The following is a 7,755-nucleotide window of genomic DNA, read 5'->3' on the forward strand; positions in this document are numbered from 1 at the left end:
CCGAATGGGTATACTTACTTCAAGTACGACGCGCAACAGAAGTCTATAATCGGTCACACATGCATGTAAGTAAGGAGAAATAAGCAGCTGTTGCGTGCGCCTGTGTCCTGAAGAAGTCATGTATCGCTTATGTCCCTTAGTATTTTATCCAGTTGGAAAAATGGTGTGTGTGTGTGTGTGTGTGTGTGTGTGTGCGCGTGCTTGCCCGGCGCGCGCGCGCGCGCGCGCGCGTGTGTGTGTGTGTGTGTAGGAGCTGTCCATGGCAAATTCTCGAGAAATATTTACCTTGCTTGTAACAAATATATAATTTTGTACGAAAAAAAAGAAAGAAAGAAAGAAAAGAAAAACAAGTAAAAAAAAAAAAAAAAAAAAAAAAGAAAGAAGATGCGAAGAGAAATAAAAGTAAAGAATGCATTCTCCTTGGGAAGAGAACAACTAGGCCTGCATTTGACAAAGAAATATACCGAATGACAAGAATGAGAAAGCATTTTACAGTTTTCCCTTTTCCCGCTCTCCTGTAGATCAGCTAACAAGCTGATTTCCATCGTTAAAGAACCCACTGGCAGTCCATTCAAGAAAGAATACTACTGATATACATCCAAGCTTGTTGCTGATGATTTTTGACTCACTTGTGTAAACAAAGTGAGTCTATGTTTTAACCCGGTGTTCGGTTGTCTGTGTGTGTGTGTGTGTGTGTGTGTCTGTGTGTCCGTGGTAAACTTTAACATTGACATTTTCTCTGCAACTACTTTGTCAGTTGACACCAAATTAGGCATAAAAATAGGAAAAATTCAGTTCTTTCCAGTCATCTTGTTTAAAACAATACTGGACCTCTGGGATGGGCAAACTGCATTTACTGTTATATTTATATTTTTTGTATTCTCTAAACTTGGCACTTTGATCTGATATTCTGACCCAACAACAAGAGCAGTCATTGTTATCATTTTTTGTTCAAACAGGAACTTCTTTTGCTAAGCATGGAAGTTTTTTTTAAATTTTGCAAACGTTTTGGTGCAGATAGTAAAAAAGGGAAATTCAGTACTCTGTAAATAATGCTAGGGGACTTAATTTGCTTTAAACTGATCTTTCTCATCTTAAACATTACATTTTGAAATTATACTCAATACATAAAAAGCTTGGATTTAAAAAAAAATTTTTTTTTAAAGTGTATCACAAGTGAGTCTTGAAGGCCTTACCTCTCTTGTTTTTCTTTCAATACTTTGTAATAGAACACTTGATGATCGGGTAAAACTGAAAATCACGAACGTTTTGTCAATGTAATGATACTGTCATCACTTGACATTTGCGGGTGAAATTGTAGAGGTGTGCAGGTGGGAAGGCCGGCGAAACCTTTCTTGAAATGAATCAATGACATCTTTTTTCATTGTAGCCGGAAAATGGGAATAAGCACATAGCGCTCGTTTACATCCTCGGCCATCATAAAAAAGAGCTCACAGTAAATTATCAGAAGCAAGCACTGAAACTCAAATAAATGACGTCTTTATATAAATTTCCAAGCCATATGATATTTACAAAGCAAACCCAAATTTCTACACTGAGAGAGAGAGAGAGAGAGAGAGAGAGAGGAAGGTATGAATATTGGTTGCGAGTAAGCGCTGAGTGAGAATTTCAACACACAACAAAAAGCGAAGCCTATGCCCCCATGCAAGGGGAAAGTGAAATAAACTTCTTGCCTTGCAGTTGCCTTCATGGCACTGAAAAGAGGGACAGAATCTGTCAACTTGATGTTAAAAACTAGATTCAGTGTTGTTCACTGCAGCGCCCCCCCCCCCCTCCCTCCTTATCCACCCCCGAACCCTCTGATCCCCCTCCCTGACTCTCCCCCCGCCCCCACCAAAAACGGAGTGTGGCTGCCTTCATGGCAAGGTAAAAATCGTCATGCACCTACTGGCCCACTCGCACATGATGATCGTGTACTCTAAACGGTATATGTTACATGCCTAACTGACTTTTCTTGGAAAACTTCAGGACTCAGTGTGAGGACTGATGGTGGGTCCAACAGTGGAGTGGTTAATGTAACCGTTGGACAGTCTCAATCTCAGGGAAGGTCCTGCAAACGAGTTCCAGTCAAGTCGCGGCCTGGTGGGTCAGCCAGTTAGGTCGGTTGGTGATTTTTCCGCCGGATCGCCTTGGTCATCAGATGCTCAGAATCTGATGGTGCTTGAAAATCTTTCTGTGTACATATATATCAGATGCGTTGGTTAAAGATCTTAATTTCACGTCCGGGTGTTCCGTGGTTGAATTATGTCGGAGAACAAGAACATAAGCTTCATGCGCAACCCCAAAACGGAGTCAGTATAGCTGCCTGAACATGGTGGGATAAAACGGTCACAGTGCATCCCGGGCGTACTTGATACGAATGAACTCGACGAAGAAGAAGTATACCAACGACTCCAAACTTCAGTGACAACCAGTCCAGCTTTGATCAACATGATGTAATGTGAACGGGTATCAAGGCATTCGGGGGAGGCTTGGATTTATTCGTTCCCACAAGTATGTGCTTGTTTCACATGATGTGCGGTTGTTCTTATCTTATTCAACATTTTGCTCAGTGTGGCAGTGTTTGTACTCAGTAATACACTGAGTCTTTTTCCCTCTCAGTCTACTCTAAACCATCCAGTCGCGCGAGCGTGTGTGTGTGTGTGTGTGTGTGTGTGTGTGTGCCAACCGTGCCGTGCGTGTGTTCAGCCCACCGTGGCGGTTTGCCTTTTTTTAGTGTGTGTGTGTGTGTGTGTGTGTGTGTGTGTGTGTGTGTGTGTGTGACGTGTGTGTCAGTGTGTGTGTGTGTGTGTGTGTGTGCGCGCGCGCCGGCGCGTATGCCGTGTATGCGCTAGTGCGAGTGCGTACATGCGCACGGCACGCCGCGTGTGTGTGTGGTTTTGACTAGATGGACACCTTTATGAACAACAGACAGAAAAATTGCTTTTTATGAAATCGTTACTGATGTACGATCCCTGATTAAATCCCTGATATTGAGTAACATCAGTTACCTGCTCAACGGGTTGACCGACACCTTTTGGAGTGACTGTTTGTGTTTGATGAGTAATCCGAGTATTCATGACATCATCATCGACATTATCAGTTCTTCTTCTTATCATTATCATTGGCTATATTAAGTATTCAGTTCATTACTACTCGGAGTTATTAGTACTAATTATTATCATTTGCTTGTATTTTCCTGCATCATTTTCACACACAGTCACACGCGCAACATGATCATGTACGTATAGATCTCTGTACATCAGTACATCCCTGAACGCACAGACACTATTTTTTGTGGTTTAGACACTTCACGCAAAGCTTTCAATATACCGGGGGCCAAACCGGTATCAGCACCAGGCTGATACCATAGTCCCATGTCGGAATTGGTTCACGCCCGATTTTGGTTTGAATGAGACAGTGATTGTTGTGAGCCTGAAACGTGGAGGGGTTTCGTTTGGTCAGCTTATGGACCAATCAGAACGAAAACACTTAACAGTGCACGCCGCTTCGAGTGAGAGTGGAGAGAGAACGTGTAACCTAATAGGTGCTGCAATCGATTTTCTCATTAACACGCAACGCACACTACTGACGGCACTGGCCGCACGCGGCGGCACACACACACACACACTGGCACACACACACACACACACACACACACACACACACACACACACACACACACACTCACACACACACACACTGACGTATATCACACACACACACACACATACACACACTAAATACACACACACACACACACACACACACACACACACACATCACTTACCATGGCGGCGCACGCCGGCTTACATTAAGCACACGCACACACCTGTTGCACACACACACACCGCACACACACACACACACACACACACACACACACACACACACACTGACACTGCCACACACTTGTGACACACTGTGACACGGCACAAACACACACACTCAGCTAACTGAACACATAGAGCCACACGGCACAAACACACACACACACACTAGCACACACACTAGCACACACACACATCAGTACACACACACACACACACACACACACACATATCAGTACACACACACACACACACACACACACACACACACACACACACACACACACACACACACACCAGTGGCAGAGTGACGACACACACAAGCGCCGTGCTTGCGAACACACACACACACACACACACACACACACACACACGCTAACTCTTACATACACAATAACACACACACACACACAAACACACACACACAGAGTGGCCGGGAACAGTCTGTTCAGTTCATCACTGGCTTTACTTGGCTTATGCCCCCGTCAGTGCCTTCGAAAGCGTGTGTTTTGGGCCGGCCGGGAGTACAGCTGTTGCTTCTCACCCTCTTTCTCCAGCATGGGGAAGTCACAAGACCCGGAACACGTGCTCTGATCATTCTATTTACCGCCCCGTGCCAGGGCACAGTACCATCCAAGGTTGTGTGTGTGTGTGTGTGTGTGTGTGTGTGTGTGTGTGTGTGTGTGTGTGTGTGAGTGTGAAATAACTCAGAACTCAGAACTCATTTAATTGTCGTAAAACCCATCATAGTAATTACGGACACTATAAACTAAACACAACAAGCAAACAGGCAAATTTCAAAAAGTAAAAGCAATAAGAATATTCCATAAGACATAGTCATGGACTGCGAACTTTAAAGCATTCATATATGTATTCTGCCAGTTCTGGTTGGAAATAATTTTGTGGCAACAGAGAACTCGGCCTTCGGATTATTGTGTTGCTAGTGCTATCTGGCCAATGATTCGAAGACTGGGAATTAACTGTCACAAGTAGGCGAAATCTCAAGCCGGTCAGAGTACACACTACACTTGTCCAGAAAATGCAGTTCATCCTCTATAACTCCACATGCTTTACACAGCCGGTCTTTCCTACTTAAGTTGTAGTGACGTCCTCGCGAGTCAATTTAAAGTTCATGTGCACTTATTCGCAATCGACATAGTGCTCCTCTGTGTTTAGTGTTTTTGCAGTTGATCAGGTAAGCGGGTTGTAATGTATAAGTGTTTGCAATTTTGCAATAAAAGGAGAGCCTTGAAATGGTCCCGTTCTTTCTGCTGTTCCAATATTGAACATATTTATCCTGTACAGTAGTTTATTCATGACAGAATATTTTAGTCGCTTAATGTTGAGTGTGCCTTGGTTCTCCCACACGTGGGAGAATCCAATTGAAACCAGTATCCTTTTGATAAAAATTAAGCCAAGGAACTTTTCCAACGAATTCATCGATAACATATCATCATATGCTTGCTCAAATAGCTATCTTCTTTTGATTCTATGATGTGTACCCAGAATGAGATGACCTGACACACTGCGGTCAGACGGAAATGTGGTATCTGCCCAGCTCTGCCAGGACTGGTAACTTAATTGATCTTTTGTGTACGCCCATTAAGCTCCTACAGAAGCTGACATGTACATTTTCTGATGGGCATTTTGCGGAGAGAAAGGCATCACATTGGTTAAACAGCATACGGGGCGTGGAGAAGTTTGTCGCAGTTTGATTGAATGGAAACCACACCTCAGCGCCGTAACTGAGAATTGGGGTGACTAAAGTGTCAAACAGTTGCGTCATTACATCCATTTTTACTTCTTTCCCTCGCACACTGCGTTTCAGAGCATGCGCTGCTTTTCTTGTTTGGCGAAGTGGTCTTCAGCAAGGTGAAAATTTCCACTCTTATGAAAAATAACTCCCAAGTATTTGTATCTATCCGTCGTTTCGATGCAGTTATCGCCACACTAGTGAAAAGAGCACTGGTATTTTGAGGTCGTTTTTTTTGTGAAAATTACGACTTTTGTTATGTCCCTGTTGATTTTAAGCCCCCATTGCAGACAGTATTCATGTAGCTGGTCTAGTTTGTTTTGCAGTCCTACTTTTGTTGTCGAGAGCATCACAATGTCATCCGCATATAACAGATAAGGGATTTGAGTCTTGGTTGTTTCGTTGAGGTGTCATCGTGTATATATTCTCTTATGTCATTTATGAAAATATTAAATAGCGTGGGGCTAATAACATTTCCCTGAAGCACTCCCTTTTTCACTGCGATAGAATCTGTAAACCCATCGCCGTTTGATTTACCACATACAGTTGAATTTTGGTACATCTCTTTTATAATGTGGAAACATTTTCAACAAAACAGCTGTAGAGACGCCCATTTCTTTATTTATGGTGTTGTTAATTATCTTTTTCAGGATGAATATGTGATCAGTGGTTCTAGAATGCCTTCTGAAACCAGCCTGCTCTTTTATTAGTAACTCGTTTTGTTTCAATTCTTCTGTTGATAACTTCTGTGTGTGTGTGTGTGTGTGTGTGTGTGTGTGTGTGTGTGTGTGCGTGCGTGTGTGTGTATGTGTGTGTGTGTGTGTGTGTGTGTGTGTGCCACTGACTGGTGTGTGTGTGTATGTGTGTGTGTGCGTGCGTGCGTGTGTGTGTGTGTGTGTGTGCGCGCGCGCGCGCCAATGTGTGTGTGTGTGCGCCTTGAGACTGAGACAGAGAGAGAGAGAGCCAGAGAGAGAGAGAGAGAGAGAATGTGTGTGTATATGTGTGTGCGTGTGTGTGTATGTGTGTGTGTATGTGTGTGTGAGAGAGAGAGAGCGAGAGAGAGAGAGAGCCGAGAGAGAGAGAGAGAGAGAGAGAGAGAGAGAGAGAGAGAGAGAGAGAGAGAGAGAGAGATTGTGTTGATTGTGAAACACGAAACTCCGAACTGACGAATCCGACTCGGAAGACGAACTGTTTTGATATTTCAAATTCGGACTGACGGAGCTGTTAGGGGGGGGAGACAGCTGATATTGCTGCTGACTAGTCGAAGATGGGCCTCAAACCTTTGAAAATCACTGCAACTGAGTACGGACTCAGTCAGAAGCCGGAAGTAAAAAGACTGAGTAATAGAATCACAGAATCTGGAACACAGGATCTGAAACAGACTGCAAACACCAGCAACTCGGTAGAACACAAACACGCTACTAAGCCGTACTGATAAAATTTCACAATTCAAAACTGAAAAATACATTTTCGACAAAGAAAATAATCCTGTTCCGTCTTGTGAGAAACACCAGCAAGACACTGAAGAGAAATCTCAGTGAACACCCTTAAGAATCCGTGTTGATCCTTCAGTTGTTAAGTTGACACATTATTTTTCATTAACGTTTCCTCGGTGATTGATCATGTTACAACATTAGTATCGGCATAGTTAATTGAAAGTATTTTTATCCTGTGCGTCTTTTAGATACTTTTATATTCTGATTCTACAAAGTAGCGAAAACTAAAGGGGTCACGTCAAGAGTAAAACCTGATACAACCGTGTGTGTGTGTGTGTGTGTGTGTGTGTGTGTGCGTGCCCAACTGATCGCGCGCCTGTTTGTGTGTTTTTGGAGGTTACAGTCTCTCTTCTCTCCCCTGATCCAGTGCCGGGTTCTGCGGGTGGAATGGAGTGGGTGGGGAAGGACGTGGAAGAGGAAAGAGTGGAAGCGGAGAGAGAGAGAGAGAGAGAGAGAGAGAGGAAGGTATGAATATTGGTTGCGAGTAAGCTGAGTGAGAATTTCAACACACAACAAAAAGCAAAGCCTATGCCCCCACTGCAAGGGGAAAGTGAAATAAACTTCTTGCCTTGCAGTTGCCTTCATGGCACTGAAAAGAGGGACAGAATCTGTCAACTTGATGTTAAAAACTAGATTCAGTGTTGTTCACTGCAGCGCCCCCACCCCCCCTCCTTCC

This window comes from Babylonia areolata, chromosome 24 (assembly GCF_041734735.1).
Source record: "Babylonia areolata isolate BAREFJ2019XMU chromosome 24, ASM4173473v1, whole genome shotgun sequence".
Classification (NCBI taxonomy): Eukaryota; Metazoa; Mollusca; class Gastropoda; order Neogastropoda; family Buccinidae; genus Babylonia; species Babylonia areolata.